At 30.6% G+C, this 19,418-nt stretch overlaps 1 pseudogene; it reads left to right on the top strand.

The window, feature by feature from the left end:
• Window positions 1-18,086: 18,086 nt before the first annotated feature.
• On the top strand, window positions 18,087-19,206 carry LOC132946699 (uncharacterized; annotated as a pseudogene).
• The last annotated feature ends 212 nt before the right edge of the window (window positions 19,207-19,418 follow it).

Here is a 19,418-nt window from a genome sequence, read left to right as displayed (position 1 = left end):
TCCGTCGAAGTTGAAATGTTAGATTCATGGCCATATCGGCGGCACGGGGCCATCGTACTTTCATTTAGCCAAAATTAATTTTTAGAAGTTTGGGCGGTTTGGCGCTACTGTTTATAATTATTATACCTTCGTGGGTATAAGGCTTCGCACGGGCAGATTGTATTTACCACGTGCATATTATATATTATGATGATTGATACTAATTGATCGTATGTCATAGGTGAAATTTGGGAAGTACCCACAGTTTTGATATCAGCACCCTCATAATGTATGCCATTTATGGTTAGGTAATTATAGTTTTTATTTTATATTAAGAAACAACGAATGTGTTGTGTAAGTAATTACATTGAATAGGGGGGGGGGAGGAGGAGGTTGGTGTGGGGGACGAAATTGCTCATTGTGCAATAGTCATAAGACTAACTGAATAATAAAATAAAGGGCTAACTCCCTCCCAAGATCTTTCATTGAAATATTGCGCTCTACGTACTCTGCGTACTTATTCTATTTTGACATATTATCACTTAAATATCTGTTACTATTCAGTAAAATATATTATTTTAACGTACTTAGTATATGATAATTTGAACAATAATGAGTTCCTAAATGTAAAATTTAGGTAGAAAATAAATTATTTACAACTTACATACCTATTGAATATTATGTTTATAATAAAAATATATCATATAGATATTATAATGTAATATGTCTAATATAATAAAATGTCCATAAATACAATCAGTATATTAATTAAAAAGCAGAACGTGACTCGACCTTCTGAACACATAAAACGCGTAATTACTTAAAAATTGTAAGAACTTAAAAGTTAAGTAATTTTTAATAGTATGTTACTATAAAACTATGTATTTATTTTAAATGCATACGTTTTGTTGTAGAGCTATAAGAAAAGGGGACAAAAATAAGTTATGATTTTAACAGTTATTTTGGTATTTATCTGTACATCTCCTCTGTCGTATAATCCATTGTTCTGTAATACAATCAGTTGCTTGTGAATAATTAATCATATTCAATTTAAGAAAGTTTACCAAGAACAAAACCACTATACTATAATATAGTTGTAGATATTTTATAAAAGAAAATATAAAAATTATCTCAAAAGACAATGATGATATTATATTTAATTTTTTTATTTAATACTGTCCTGCATTTGTTTTTCTTTAAAACCGGCATGACAATAACATAAATATGTGAGTTGCGTAAACATAGTTATTTTGCTATCTTTAAGTTCCACGAAATTTGTGAATGTACCTATAAAAAATAAACATAATAGTATAATGTTTTATTTAAAATGTAAATAATTTAATGAAATGATTTAAAATAATATTTTGTAACAACATAAGAAAAGTTTAGGCTATCACAACAACAAACAAATTCACAGATGGTCATCCCAAGTTCGTTTTATTTTTGGTGCGCAAGTCACAATTTATCGAATGATTTATTAGATACATATATATGATTTCTAATATATTGAAAATTAAAGTTTAAAGTGGCCGTAGGTTGTGCTTATACGAAAACCTTTTTAGAAACAATACTATGAATACATTTGTTGAATTATTAAAGTTTGGAATTCCCTATACGTGTCATGGAAATCATAACGTGCTTTACAATGTAAGCTAACTTAAATCTACAGTAGGTAGCTCGGCGTGCATATAATTTATATTGTACCTACCTATGTTAGTTACACTATAAGATTTGATTAATAAGTACATTATTGTATATTTGTAAATCATAATATATTGACACTAGACAGTAAATATTATATATATATATATATATATTATACTCATCGATTGTATAGGTAGCTATATTTTCAGACTTTAACCTGGTTTAATAATAGTATCAAATATGTCGTGAACTCAAAAGTAATAGGTGTGTCGTTTTACGATATATACATCGGGGGATGGAGTGACCGCGCGGATTAAGGCGTCGGTTGCGACGTACACCGGCGCCGGTTCGATGCCGACCGCGGGTGGCATTTTTCTTCAGGCAAGTATCACGGTGTCCAGAGAGAAGTGCCGCCATCCCCCCCCCGGGCATGGCAGATATCTACGGGTGCCCACTAAAAAATCTGCCAAACTAACAAACACAAAACACACGTGTTTAAACCTACAGTACCCTCTCCAACAGTTAAAAAACACCCAATGGCCTAAGTTGCCGCGGGTTAATTAATAAAAAAAAAAATATTTATATATATATACATCCTAATGAATTACTTTTTGTCTTTTTGTTATTCTAAAATGTTAAGGTACGTATTTATAATTAATAATAAACCATACAGATACTATAAAATACAACATAAATTGTTGACAAATCAAGTTTTAAAATGATCAGGCACTTCATTATTGGTACGATTTCATCACACAGGTACAGGTATATCAACATTTTAAAAAAGAAGGAAAGTAGGTAACCGATCTGCTGTACAATTGTTGTCGAGTGTACCTTAATTGAGGAGTAAGTTACTGCAATGTATGCGGTGTTGATTTTGAGTTCAATGATAAATCATTGCATACGAAAAACGATTCTGAGCGAAGACTGTCTGTCAGACTATTTTACCAAAAACTAAGTATATTTGATATTTCTAATAAGTAATTTATTTTATTATTACCAAGTAGTATGGTAAGTTAAATTAATGTATGCCGAAAACATTGCATTTGAAAACTCGCGTACACTGTTTATTATTTAACAGGATATGATTTTATTGAGACTGCGCTAAGTACTGAACTGTACTAAACTAACGAAATATTACAAATATGCACAACAAAAACTGTAGTAATACATCTTCATGTAAAAGTGTATGATTATTTATTATTATTACAATGTCTGACTGTCTTAAAGTACCTGTAGTTCCTAAAGTTACAGACAATAAAGATGGTGTAGTTGCATAATATATGCGTTTTACCTTTTAATAATAAGTGATTATTATTTTTATAATTTATTAACGTGTTCACATTGCCCGTTCTGGTTTTGGTGGGCCGAGCTATAATTTCCGGTCGTCGTATCATATTATAATATACATCGTTCAATGATAATTAATTTTTGTAAAACTACATTTCAGCAATTTAAAATGAATGTTGATTCTAATTCAAAATTAGATAAATTTGTTTAATATTAATAACAACTATTGCTAGTTTTTCCAACTTGATACCTGCCTTCAATTGGGCCGTTTCAATCAAATATTTAAATCTATATTTTTACAACCGCTTGAAGTGGAATGTTCATATTGATAAACTAATATTGGACTTAAGAAAGTTCTTTCATAATTTTAAAACTCTTAAAAATATTCTGTGTGATAATCTTAAACAAGTGGTATAATATAAAGTCCTAACTTCTAATACAGTATATCGTGGGCTATGGAATTATACATTTTGGGGTTCTGCTAATACAACACCACATACTTCTAAAGTAGAGACCACATTAAATTCATTAATTAAATATTTATTTAATAAGCCAAGAATTCACTCTACTATTTTACCATTTATAAAGAACTACAAATATTTAACGTTACTTCCCTTAACTTACTATATGTGTGTATGTTATTATTTATAGCCTAAGAATACTATTACTTTTTCATATCATATTATACAAAATACTTGATTTTTAAATAATGTTAATATAAATATTCGTAATTTAAGAACAACTATTTGACAACAGTTGGACTTGGTTAACTCGAAGTTGAAAGGACTGGCAAAAAAGTTGTGCAAGGATAATAAATAAAAAGTTAAAGGTAACCAAGTTCTACTGTATTTGTAAATGATTTTTCTCGTAAAATGTTTATAACTTACTACATCATTTAAAAAACTTGTTACTACTTCTATTATAACAATGGTATTATACAAATGTTTGTACAATTCAATTATAATATACCTATTATATTAGTTGAGTATAAAAACTTTTTTTCATACCTCTAAAATTTAATTTAAATTATCCATGCATGCATATTTCTAACTCACCTCCACGGTCCACGCAGCCTTTGGCCGTTGCCATTAGTGACCAAATCTTATTTATCAGAATAATAATTGTATTATTATAGATGAAAATTAGAATTCATTAAATAAATAAATATACTTCAAAGTACGTTAATAGGAAGTCCAACTTTATTCTATATTATACCGAATAAATACAATTGTAAAAAGACATGTACTTACCATACAAAATTAACACTTTTTCATCGATTATACAATAACAGCTAATTCTATTACTCACGTAAATTCAGATTACTTATAAGTACTCCGCTTACGTTCAATTTAAATTCAAGCGATATAAAATAAATTATAATACAATAAAGTTTTAAATGACAATATACAAATTTGATTTTTTGAGAGACGATTTATAATATTGGGTTGAAAAAATGTTTACTGAGTATTGTGAGCCAAACTATAATTTATAATATTATAATATGTTAGTCCATCAATTATCTAAAGTGAATATAATCAAATGGTTCAAATGTACCACAAAAGTAATCACCTCTAATATACACGAAACAATAGAATATTGTTATATCAATATCTTGCTAGATTTGTATTTTAGGTAGGTAATTACTTTTTTTGCGATGACATATTATGTAAGTACATTGTCCAAACATTGTGTAGAAATTTGCACGGTATTCCACTTCTTCATCAACGCAATATAATACATCTACCTAGGTACATCAATATTAATAAATTGTATAACATGTAAAATATTGTATAATGATATAGTAACCGCGGTTTTAATTATAAAATGTTTGGTTTTACAAAACGATATGCTTAAAATGTGTACTGCGGTTTTCATCACTTTGTTTAATACAGTGTTAAACAAATATTTACGTTTATTAAAATTAATTAAGTTCACATGAAAAGACATACTATACTATTTTACAAAAACCCAGTTGAATTTTCCGTAATTTTAATGACGTAGATAGTGTAATAATGAAATTCGATTTTATCCGCGAACAAAATGTATAGTAGGTACACGTAGGTGTTCGAAAAAAGTATTAATTTATGATTTACTTACTGCTGGGAAATAATAAATAAAAATGTTATAATAGTACCATTCGGGGGAGGGGGGGTATAGGGGTCATGTTGGTATTTTAAGTAGAAGTTTTGGACCAAAAGGATATTGACTCCCAACCTCTCTAGAAGACGAATCAAATCCGCTACTGGTACCAATCATTATAATACATTACACTATACACAATGTAATTATTTTAAAGATAATCACACATTTTTTTTTGTGAAAAGCATGAGCGATTTTGGGATTTTTTTTAAAAATAATTTGAATTCATTAGAAAACAAAATATTTTTAATATTTTCATCGTTACAATTTTTTATATGTTATACTTTTGTTCAATGGTAGCATACATTTTTTATTTAATGTTCTGCTAATCCACTGTATAAAAATCGAATTTCGAATTAGTGACTTATTAAAAATAATAATTTTAATTTTTAATTTTTGATAAGTTGAGTGTAGTAACACAGGGGTACTCCTCAACATGACGTCCAACAAGTCCGCTCATATAAACTTTAAATACTTATTACTAATTAATTAACTACTCGTTCGAAATTTAATGTTTACATACTGTAATTCTCAGAAAATATTCTGTTGACATTTTTTTAATTAATTTAATGTAAGCTATCAAAAAAGTAAAATAGTAAAATATATTGTTTTGTAATGACTTAAAACTATGTAAAAAAAATATTTACAAAGAGTTTGACTTTTAAATAAATTGCTGTGATTGCCTTTAAAAGAATCTTTTTAAAAACTTTCTTTGGGTAGGTGCTATTTTTTATTTATTTATTTATTTCTTCTAAGCCGACCGAGGGGCCCAATAATTACTATAGTTTATATAACTTACAATACATCAATGAACAAGTATCAATGAAAGAGCTAAATCTGAAAAACATAATTATTTAGGTACATAAAGCTAGAGGGGTGTTCATTTATAAGGAAAGGCATCATAGGTCGTACGGTCGTAGTTCGTGATGTGGGATGGAACTGCAAAGGAATACTGAAGTCTTTAGGTGCGTAAAGGGACTCAGAAGTTCGCGTGAAAAAGGAAAGATACCGTATGGTGCATGTATAGATGAACCATTAATGAAGTTGCTCAAAAATGTCAAGTTTTCGGACCATCTTCTATCTGCTGATATTTTATAATATATCTAATGTAATTGTATTGTTTTTATTCATATGACTACAACTGGTCGGTGCAGTGGACAAACCCTTGACTGCAGACTATTATTAATACTGCAGTTAGCGATCGGCAATTTATAATTTTGTATAATCAATATTGTCCAAATATTTGAAGTCAATTTGTTACATAATAATATATTATGTCCATTATTTGGATTTATATGAACCTTACAGTAAAATGTGGGAATGGACAGATGGTTTTGATTGAAAACAGCTGTTTGTATTTTTGAATGTCACTATTTTTTTTTATATAAGTACTATATAATTAATATAACTAGGTATACAGTACTTATATAAAAATTAATATAACTAGGTAATTTTAAAACAGCTGACATTTACTTAGTACTATATCTATGTTCAAACAATAATTCACCTAAAGGCAAAAGATGTATAAAAAAGAAATATCATGTGAAAAAAAATGTATAAATAAGAAACGTATTAAATCAATACGCTTCTTTGTTCTTCACAAAATATAAAAATTAAATATTATTAAAAGAAAATATTAGATACTCAATTTTATTTCTTTATAACATCTTTATCATATACAAACTTAAGAAGTGTTTTGTGAAACTTTTTATAACTATATAATGTAATATATTATATAAATTCAAACAATTGACAACTTTATAAATATAAACGGAAATGACAATTATTAAAAACATAAAAGAAATTGTTTAACGTTTTTTTTTTTTTTTTTTTAAATCGCAATAGCCTAAGGTAGCAAAAATGTATTTCAATTTTCTCATTACAATTTAAGCCTGAAGCTATCCGTTATTCGTTAACATAACTGGTAATACAATCAACTATTTGTATACAATAAATAATTCTATGCACAGAAATAACGAGTGAAGTTATAGAAAACATTTTAAGTGAAAAATGCATAAATCACGTAATGCAATTTTCATATTTCACCCAGACTTGCCAAGACGTGCCGAACTCGATCACTAAAATTATTTCCGACCATGACGACCATCCTATTTAGAAGAATTTATTATTGTTTCAGGTTCTGACGTCTTATAAGTTCCATGCAAATACAATATGAAAAAAAATCAAAACGGGTTGGTAAAAAAAAATTTGGAAAATAAGACCTTGTTATGCCAATAAATAATATATTATACATGATAATAATACATCGTAAAAAAAAAAACACAAAACGTATGGCTTAACTTTCAGACAAAACTTATCGTATAAAAACAATATTATGTGGACATTGTAACATAATTTTAGTTATAATATAATATTTATTATGTTATGAATAAAAATTACCGTATTGTAAAATAATATTTTTATTTTGAAATGTCCCACATAATTTATACTAATATTTTCTTATAACGATGCATTAACCTTTTATTGGACTTAAAAAAGATAAAAACATTTAGATATGATTCCAAGTACTTGGAACCATCTTATCTGTGGTCTCTCGTCTCCATTTAATAAATCAATTTTTGTTATTGTATAATTAATGTATATTATTAAACAATAAAAATGGTGACTTATAACTCATGCGGTGACTCATGAATTGAAATTCACGTATTATTAAATGACAATTAGTATTCTGATCTTTTTGATATCAACATGTAATTTCAACATTTTTAAAATTAACTTGCCACGTGGGTTTATTTTAAATAGGACAAATTATAGTCACTCGTATATTGTAGGAGTTAAATTAACAAAATATTATGGTGTTTTATTTATTTTTCATAAGCATATCCTACATAATAGTTAAAACCGTTCTACAAGTCGATACAAACTATTAAACAAACCTAGTTTTACTTTTGATCATTGTTATAATGTAATATTATACCTACACTACGAACACTAACGTATCCTGCGCCTAGGCATTTTGTTCACCGCAATTTGTAACACGGCGTGTTGTGTAGGCAATATGGCTACACCACTGCAGTGTTCGCTCTTGGTAGTTAATTAACTAGTTATACCTAATTAAATTATTATTGATAGTATAGTGTACCTATAACTGATATTATTTAAAATGTTCAAATGTACATATTGCACTCTTCAGCGTCCAGCCAAATAGCCACTGGAATTTTCCATTTTCCCATACTTTAAATTATTATGCTATTACTGTAACACAAAACAAAAACAATAAGACACGAGTGCCGGATAACTTTGTAATAATAAAGGCGTTGCATACATTTATAACGGTAGTTTGGGTATGGTAAACTGATTACCAGGGTATTATCGCCGTTTGGGCGTTCGTCGATAAATCCAATTTATGAGAAAATAAATCAATCAAATTCTATCGTTATTAGAAATAGTCAAAATGATTGTACAGTATTGAATAATTTTCTAAATTTTACAACAAAAAAGTCTATGAACGTAAAATATAAAATTCATTAATCATTATTCATTATTTATTATATAAATATGAAAATCGTTATCATCCCCTAAAATGTTTATTTATTTTACGTGTACCGTACCCAGTTGTTGACACAGGCACTAAAACCATGTGGGGAGGAAATAATAACAGCGTACCGGATACAAGTGCCAAAATCCCGGGTAAGTACGTAGGTGTTTCATTCCAAGTATTAAATTTAGATTTGCAAATATGCATATATATATATTAAATAAAATACATGTATCGTTCAAATGTGCCAAACGTACATATTAATCAACAAATTTACTGTAAGTTAATAATACATTATGTATGTTCATATTATTTTTAATTATTTAGGTAATCAATATTGGTTATTGACGATTTGTTGATTTATAGTACCTACTTAAGAGTATCGGAACCGGGTTTTCAAATGTTCTGCAATTTTATAAAATTTGAAAATGATTTTTATATTTTATACCTACCGTATAACTATAATAATACTTTTCCATTAATCTACTGCCCGATACCTATTTAGGGAGAGGGAGATGGCAAATAAAGACCCATCTTTGCTTGAACCATGTAGTATGCACTATTGTTGTTTAATAATTATTATGTTGTTATATTGTTATAATGTATAATATTATATTATGATGTATCCATTTTACTTTGGCGCAAGCCCACGCGTAAACGCTTTTTGTATATAATAAAATAAAATAATATTATACGACCAAGTGGATCAAAAAAATATATATATATTATATCAATCAATTAGTAGGTAATAGCTACCCTTATAGACAGGTAACCTACTGAAAAGTTACTAAAACATTTTCTCGTATAAAACATATCGATTACCACATTATTTCATCAATTATGATACTCATGAATAATTTAAAATGGTGAACCTACCTATCTTTATACATCATGTTTTTCATAACAACGTAACGTTTTAAAAATAAATATCACATAATCCCTCTATTTTGATTAATATTTTTTTCACACTCTCCGGCCTCTGTATAAAGTTATTTTTCCCTATCGGCAATGAAATATTCATACTGCTGGGACACAGATGTTATGGCAAATGTTTACGCTCAAATTACATAACCGTTGCAGTGTGAACTTCAATATAAATAATTACATTTATTTTGTTACGTAACTTATTTAATTTCAATAACATAATTTAATGAAGACAGAAAGGGAACGCGGGAACCTATTCATTATCTGTTTCTGCTCTGCACACATTATTTATACCACTTGATATTTTTTCGTATCTGTATTTCATAATATAATACATTTACACTAAAAAATAACTCAATTCATTATAATTAAACACCTAATGTACATCGATATAATATTATCATAATGGATAATAACATCCTATAAATTATAAATATCATACTAATATATTACAATGTACTTACTGCACGGTGCACTTGTATCGGAATATATATACGTATACCTATGTATATCGTAAATTGTACATTATATTAAACATTAATATATAAATATATTATAACATAAAAAATACACGCAAATCAAAAATAAAATATAGTTATAATTATGTAAACCGTAAAGCTACAAAATCATGAAATATTTGTTAGTAGGTATACGTTTTATCAATCTTATAGAGCACTCTACTTTAATAATGACTAAACGTATAACCAAACACATTAAACATAACCATTATTTAAATTTTAGTGAAATACGTTTCGTTGTGGCAACTTTTCACTATATTTAACAATATATTAAGTAGGTTGTAGGTGCCTCCTACCATTACCTAACTAATCTTCCTTGCACGGTGAAAAATTTGATTTGTGATTTTAATGGATTTATCTACTTTTATAATACTCTTTACAGTTTAACTTAGTCTGTACCAGGTACCTGTATAAACTTGTTTCAAGTATAAGGAAAAACATAAGTTTAGTGGTACGACGTTAACATAATATTTTTGTTGAGTTTTAATTATTATAAGTTATAATTAGTTTTAATACGCACTTGTGGGTAAGGTACTTTATTGATGACGGAGGAAAAATAACGATTTTACATTTTGACGTATAACCGTATTCCCTCATAATGTTTTTTCTAAGAAACATTTGAAATTATTAATTCCTATTAATATATATGTTGTATTTAAACTTATCTTAATATATGTAGTGTGCTTCGTTTACAAAACATCGTGTCTACATTATCATAGACCCTAATACTATCTAATATCTTAATATACTCTTATTGTTATTCAAATTCAGACGATTGAAATAATATAAACTTATTACACTATACAACATAAATATTTATAATTCATTATTTTTGATGTTTTAACAATAACCTACGTACCTATATATTTATATTTTATTATAATTTGATTGTTCTCAAAACTGTATAATGAATAGAAAAAAATAAAAAATATATGTTGTCCACGTCGTGCATTTGAATACGAATACATAGTAGTTTTAATCGAATGCTTATAATAGCTGTGCATAATCATAGACTTAATATGGTGCTCGAATGCATAGAGCTCGAGTCCAAAAGGTTTCAACAGCATTGGAGTAGAGGACTCCATAATCTGACTTTAACATAATCTTGGCAACATAACACAAATGACCAATAACAAACAACTAATATAATATATACCTACCTACCAGTTGAATAATTTAATTAAATACATATTATACAATATTGTATCTGTTATTGTATATAAACTATGAGACATAAATTCTAAAATTTAGTAAAACATCTTCGGGAGGGCTTGAGTTGACCCGGGGAGGACTAAATACCCTTAAGCTCCGCCGCCCCCTATATTTACGTCCATGGGTCCTACGACCATATTATAATATGAGAACACGGACGGAATTAGTTTTTTTATTGTGAGGCGCGTAACGTAGGTAATCGCATAATCAAAGGCTAGGTATAATGACGTACGATTGGCGAATATTATAATATTATATTCTCCGATTGAAATGACAATAGGTAGGTACAATGAAAATAATATTAAGCAACGCACATTTCAGTAACGTTGGGAGTTGGAACAGTAATTCATGGTAACATGGCGAGTGTAGGGGTGGGACATACCTAGGTATATACGAATAAAGTCACTATACACCAATGACGTCAACGTCGTTCTCGAAAATCGTACACGGGAAATATTATACATGCCTCATCGCCACAAGTGTTTATTTTACATTGTTATTTAACACAAATATTTAACGACAATATTACGGCGAGCGTAGACATCTCCCGCTTTGCTTAGGTGTATATTTTTAATATTCACACGAAACATGCACAAAATTATAATGACCGAAAAAATAGAACATGATATTAATATGTTATATAATATGTCCCACACGTGAACTGCACTGCTATGATACATAATGTATACAGTGCCTACACACATTATGTACATAGAGCCAGACAGCCAGTGCGAGTTCCTGTATAGCGAGTGCGTAATATTTATTCAATTCCTGACCGTTTTGCCGACACTTAACGTCGTTCAGTACCCACTTCAGTCGTTGTACGTAATATTCGAAGACGAAAGCCCCATACAATATGACAGCCGAGAGTATCGGGCGATACCTAACCGTAAAATAATATTGTCTATTGTGAATTTGTGCGTGTTTTACGATACCTGCGAATTCCATATTGTATAGTATTTCAGAGTGTTTGTACCCACGCGACACTTGCGACTTATCCGTTTTGGCTTGGCACTTGTACGAGTTGTACGCGTATAGCGTTGAAACACGCTCACGCGTTATTGAAAGCCCCGCGTCATAAAAATATGTACTCCGAGAATAATTACAAACATAAAACGCCTGATAAATATATGTCGCTAGTTCGTCAGATTATCCGAACGCCTCAGACCTATGTACGTAATAGTTACGATTAGAGGGTGAACCCGTGACTCATTTTGCGATTCTGTAAAAAGGAGACATTCATACTGAGAGAGTGTGCAAAGTGTGCAGACTATTAAAATTCAAAAGTGTCCATAAGTCGCTCCGAAATTAAAATATCGAAAGAAAACGCCATATACAAAAGACAACATTCGATATTCTTACGAATGAGTTTCATAGCGGGTCAATTCGCTCTAACAGTTTATTAACGCGAAGTCGATAACGTGATTCCTGGACGTTTCTTTTCCGTGTTAAGCAGTTGTGAGACGGTGACGACAAAATAAATGTTGGTGAATAATTATTATTGTCCTCCTGAAGATCTTGGTCTTCGATTTAACGAGAAACTCATGATATTGTCTTAGTCGACATATTTAATGAGTATTGACAATACTTACTTGTAAAACTTTTAACTCCGTACAAAGGAGATCTATTGAATTAAAACTACAACAGTGAGCTATAGTTTTTGAATTATTTGGCTTTGTGTATCAAGAACAATTATCGCAGCAGTCCACGGCAATAAAGGTTTAAACATATGGTCGTCATATGTGGACCATGATAATTTTCAAATTATAGTAACTACTATATCAATTATAATTTATAGGCATACGAATCGTCCGAGCATAATAAGTAATAGTGCCTACTATATAATATAGATTGCATTATTATACCTTCATTTAAAATTTTCGTACGACTATTTTTAATGTCTAAATGTAAGTTATCGATTTTAATAACTCAGAAACTACTCTGTGGATGAGTTATGATAATACATGGCTGGGCACATCAACGTTTTCGAGATAACCGTCTCGTCGGCAACATCAACGGTAAGACATAAGTTTGAGCAGGTGGACAAAAATGATTTTGTATCATCGACGCACATATTGTATAGGTAATGTCCGAGGGCACTCTGAGAAAACAATGTGAATATTTGAAAATACCGTCCTCCTTGCAGTAGTAGTATAGGTATATCATGCTCCGGGCGCCCGACAATTTCGCCGTTCCAACAAATCCACCGTCGATGGAAAACATTCGATACGCGATGGGGCGTGTGAGCGTGCAGCTCCTCGCGGTGTATCGCCGCACAATATTGTTTGATATAGTCATAATAGCAGGTCCCCCCCCCCCGGCCCCAGCTTGCGGTAAATTAACATATGTATACATTATGTCATCGTATATTTATGCGATAAATCGTACGTCGTGTTACATTATCTAAATGCATATACGTCGTGTGCGCAATAAATATCGCTGCAGTATATAATATACGACGTGACATCGGACAACGTGCCGTGTATATATATAACATAATATAATATTTTGCGAATACGCGTATCACGTGTCGTATTATTATACCGGGCGCCGGAGGACGCGGTGTAAATAATATATTTTTTGTCGCGGGGCCGTAAGTGTTCCGGACAAGCGTCGCACGCTGGGTCGCGCCGCCCTACGAGATTGTTCCATTAGATCCCGCCGGGCCGGACCCGCTTAATCGGTCGCGACGATTGCGCGCGTGTTATACAGCGACACTCTGTTGCACCGCCGCCGCCGCCGTCGCACGCTCGTCCTAAACATAACAACACACGGCGAGGTCGGCGACAGTGTAATATATAATATGGTCCGGGGAAGAGTGTGTGGACGCGTCAAATGCAGCAGCAGCAGTATTATAATAATAATAATAATAACATAATATTACGTATCCCGACGCAATACATCATAACATTATGTATAGTAATATTATATCACAGACGTGATGTGTTTTATGCTAAATAATGACGAAAGTCAACGGTGCCGATGCAGTTGCAGCCGCTTCCGGAAATGCAATCGCTATATACCGTGTGTCCTCCGTATTATCCTCCACAGCGCCGCTCGACGCTATCGTGACGCACCGCGCTGTTCTCGCTACGCAATGTAATGCAATACGCCCTCAATGTGTGAAACGCGATAACTGCAGCGCGTTGCTCAATATAGTTATCGAAATTATTATGATTATATTATTATTAACATAATATAATATTTTATAGTTATACGCGGGAGTAAAGTATAGTTACGCTACTCAAAGGAGTGGGCGGATAATATAGGAAGGTATTAGGCTATTATAGCCATTAGGTGCCTATTATACTGCATGCCTACTGCAGCCGGTAAAAAACGAACAAATATAAAATACGACGTTCTATCGGTGCATGTATCACGGTTTTAGGATACCTCATTTCACGGTGCCGATGCAGTTGCAGCTGCTTCCGGAAATGCAATCACTGCCGAATCCTCCGTATTATCCTCCACAGCGCCGCTCGACGCTATCGTGATGCACCGCGCTGTTCTCGCTACGACACTGCAATGCAATACGCCCTCAATGTGTGAAACACGATAACTGCAGTGCGTTGCTCAGTAGTTATCGAAATTATTATGATTATATTATTATTAACATAATATAATATTTTATAGTTATACGCGGGAGTAAAGTATAGTTACGCTACTCAAAGGAGTGGGCGGATAATATAGGAAGGTATTCTTCTATTATAGCCATTAGGTGCCTATTATACTACACCTGCTTCGGCCGGTAAAAAATGAACAAATATAAAATACGACGTTCTCTCGGCGTATCTCGGGTTTAGGATACCTCATTTCTGCTCTCTGTTTATTTTCGAACGTGCACGTGGTTCAAACACCTCTCCATAACCTTTCCTGATTCCTCCAAAATTTTCGTCAACATCGGTCGGGTAATTTTTTGTACTGTAGGCAACAAACGTGATAGAATCGTTTTATAAATAAACTCACATAATATTTGTTCTGAAATATAATTTCTTTATCCTAGGCCATAAACACGGCGGTTTAATGCATGCTTTTACCTCTACTGCCCGAGTGACCAATGGCAATCATTTGTATGCAAACAATTAACAAATACTAATTTCTACTATTACTATTACAATCTGTAACCAATGGCAATTGTTCATAAACAAAAAAAAAACTTTACGATTTCGATCGTGAAACAGATTTAGGTGCACACATATCACGCTCGACCGGCGCTTTTCGTACGATTTATTTTTGCTTAGCCGTGAGAAATATTATGCAAAAACTGTTATATGTGTATTAATTAGTATTAATGATGAGTATTGGTGATTTAAACTAAATTGATATTAGTGTAGATATTTCCTATGTAGAAGGACAATTCGTATAATATATTAGGCAGGTAATAGGTACCTATACTAAATTCTGATCTTTAAGAACAATATGTAAAAAGAGAACATCATATCTATTTGGATACATTAAATTTTTTTATTATCTATCTATATTTGAACAATTTTTAGTTTCAAATATCTCGTAAATATCAATATGTCATATTATTATAGTCTAGATAAAATAAATTAATAATCTGAGCACAACACAGCACGTGAGTAAACGCGCGTCGTCTTGTCGCCTTACCAGGAATATTATGAAAAAAAGAAACGCGTTCAATAAGATAAAGTCTGTAGAATATTGCTGGTACTCCCCTTCCCCACCTCCCGACAAAAAATTCCTATAGAAACGTAAATATATGTACATTCGATTGATTCTGTCTTCGATCAAATTCATCTTCAGTTATTATAGTATAGTTATAGTTCAGTATTATACAGTGTTCGGATTTATCTAGATTATTATCTAGATAATTACTTGTTCATCTTTTATCTTATCTAGATAAATAGTTATAAGGTATCTAAACGTTAATCTTAGATAATTTTTTTACTAATCTAAATAACTTCATTTTTTATTGATAAAAATCGCGAAAATGTACAAACGTATTTTAAATATTTATAAAAATTTCAAACCAAGTTTATGGTTTATAAATAATGTAATTATAATATTGTATTGTATTTTTATTTATATCATTATTATTATTATGTTCCTAGTGTCCAACTAAAATATACCTACATTTAAAACTCATTTAAAAAAAAATTGTACCTTTTTTTTTAACTAGATAAATAAGTGTTCGTCTTTATCTTTATCTAGATAAAAAAAATACTTATCTAATCCGAACACTAGTAGTATACAATATTACAATATCACAATATTATTTACGATGGCTGAACATTGGAGAGGCCTCGTCTCATCTTAAAGACGAACGAGTCTGATTAAGATGACATAACTGCAGTGGGTTAATACCCTACGTACGACTATGCGACAATATCAACGAGCAAAAAATAAGATTTCCGCACACATACAACATAATATAGAAACATTATAAATTATAGGTAAACAATATTGTGATGAAAACGTTTTTGCCACTATTTACAGACTCTCAGTCGTATCAACTGTTATTGACTACTTTACCGGCAACAAAGGCCCTTTTTAAACTCTTAGACGTTTGAAATCGTACTTTCGCAATATACGCGTACCTACCTATATAATATACAAGTGGTGAAAATCGTCTAAATGGTTTGGCAATTGGCAGTTATGAACATATATTATGTGCATCGTGTGACATGTTATTGTGTCAATAGCCAATAGGATAACAGAACAATAGAACATACATACATATTATACTGTGTACTGTGGTTATTATGGGTAATAGGTTCCACAGAATAAAGTACCTACCTATACGGCTATATTTGAAACTAAATATTGAGTGCCGCCGTCGTGTAGGATTGATGTAGAAATACGATCTTACTATATCTGTACTTTGTTCTATTTCAATATGATTTAGTTTTCAAACATAAATATTTTTATCTATTGACCGCGATATTGTTAAGTTGGTAAATATTTTATTTTGACCATTATATTATTCAATATTCGTTAAACACATCCTCGCCGACTGCAGAAAGTACGAATTACAACGTCAAAAATTCAATCGAACTCACCATCTCGCTGAAAACCTCAACATCGATACAACCAACGTTCTCAAATTCCTAAGGGATACAGAACTTCATAAAGAAATTTAATATATATTATAAGTATAATGTACCTACCATATTTAATGTAACTTATCTATTATTAATATAAATACTATGCAATTTTTTTTTGTAGCCAATGGCCCATAGTTGCCGAGGCATTTGTCACAATAAAAAAAAAAAATATTCAATATTCATTATACTTATATAACACCTCCCCTCACACACCCATGAAGATTCCTGGCCACGTGCCTAGCGATACCTGTACAATATATTGGAACGTAACATACACTACGCAGCTAGTTATACGCCTATACAGGGTGTTTCACCAAGCACGTTCACCTACACTTTTCATTTAAAAATACATTTATTCAAATTCTTTCCTTTTTGTAGATACCTACATTTATTTTACTTTGATTTTTTTTTTATTATCGCTTGTATCCTTTTTCTTGAATTGAAAACAGTGGTGCAACCTGCAGAATTCGTTAGATTGGCCTAACTTTGACATTATCAGACTTTTAAATGAACATATTATTCAAATTTCAAGTTATATAACCGTGTGAAACATATTAAATTTGCATCCCTCGTGATCTCATCTATCTACGTCGCGTCGTATTCATCCAACAATTCAGGTAGGCATATAACCTTCACTTCAGTGTCCGCTGGTAATCGGTCAAAATATCCACGGACAAAATATCCAAATTTATCCGTTCTTACTAAAATTAGTAGATTACACTTTACTTTCTAATAAAATTAGCTCAAATATCAAATTATTTAATTAGCTATCGTTTGTAGCAATATCACAAAATATACTGCACAAACATTAGGATGCTTTTTCATCTTTGTCAAAGTACCCACAGAAAATTACAAAAGTTAGGCCTTGAACAATTGTACGGGTCAAATGAAGAGTTTTCCCATTTTTGTGGCATGTTAGACGACCTGGCTTTTTACCAATAAAATAAATGATATTAATACAAGTCAATAGGTAGGTAGTTAAGACGTAAAAAATAATTTTTAATTAAAAGGTTGGGAAGAGGGGTACCCCTCTAATGTACATTTTAGTATATGTAGTTTGCGAGGTTTTAACGCTATTGAAGTAAATAATTGTATTAGTAGGTATAATACCTAACATAGTATTAAACATTTTATAAATTTGTGAAATTACATGAATTAATATTTTTGAACTGCTATTATAAAAACTTACCTATGAGTAGGGCCCGGAACTTGATGCATTTGCATTTATTTTTTTTAATGCTTATATTCGAGGCTCGCCTTTATAGAAATTTGACTTATGTCACACGAATTCAATAGTAGGTACTTTTTCTTGATTTTTAGGTCATCAAGTCCTTACTTATGAGAAACATTGTATTACATTTTCAAGCTTTTTGAGTTAACGAATATTTTTTTATGGATATTTATAGAATAAAAAATAAAAACAATTTAAAACTTCAAATGTCTATATGAATAGCTAGATTTTTTTCAAGGTTTAATGTATTTAAAAAGTGTCATCCTTGAAGAAGCTACAGATTTGGTGGACTATTTTGAGTGCACATTCACAGGGTCGTATAAAAGAGTCGGAAACGGGCAATCTCCTCATTTTCCACTATCTGTCTGGAATGTAACATTAAACAACGGAGATCGGACTAACAATGTATGTGAGGGGTAGAATAATCGTTGTTCAAACTTAGTAACTTTGTAACTTAGTATTAAAATTCAATAAAATTTGTTTAATATTGATTTAGGTGAATCACAAGCATCCAACAATTTGGACATTGGTTATACCAAGATACGGCATGAAAATACAGCAGACGAAACTGCAGGGTACCATTGGACCTCCACCGAAAAATAAAATAAAATATAATTAAAACATCTTTATGAAGAATACAATGATGACAGTAGAGACATTCCAAATTGTTTGAATGCTATTGCTAATTTTATGAGAAAATAAAATAAAATTTTCTATTTTTAAAAACGCTTTTCTAAATTTTTAGAAAATAGTGTAGTTAATTTTTGAGTATTTTATTTTATTGTGTGTATACTGCTATATTTATAAAAATAAATTACTTTACATTTTAACTTAGGTACATTTTATTTTATATTATTTGACTATTTGACTAATGTGTGTGTATAAGGTAAATAGGGTACTTTTAAAATAATATA

This window comes from Metopolophium dirhodum, chromosome 6 (assembly GCF_019925205.1).
Source record: "Metopolophium dirhodum isolate CAU chromosome 6, ASM1992520v1, whole genome shotgun sequence".
NCBI lineage: Eukaryota > Metazoa > Arthropoda > Insecta > Hemiptera > Aphididae > Metopolophium > Metopolophium dirhodum.
This window is presented reverse-complemented; position numbering and strand designations above follow the sequence as displayed.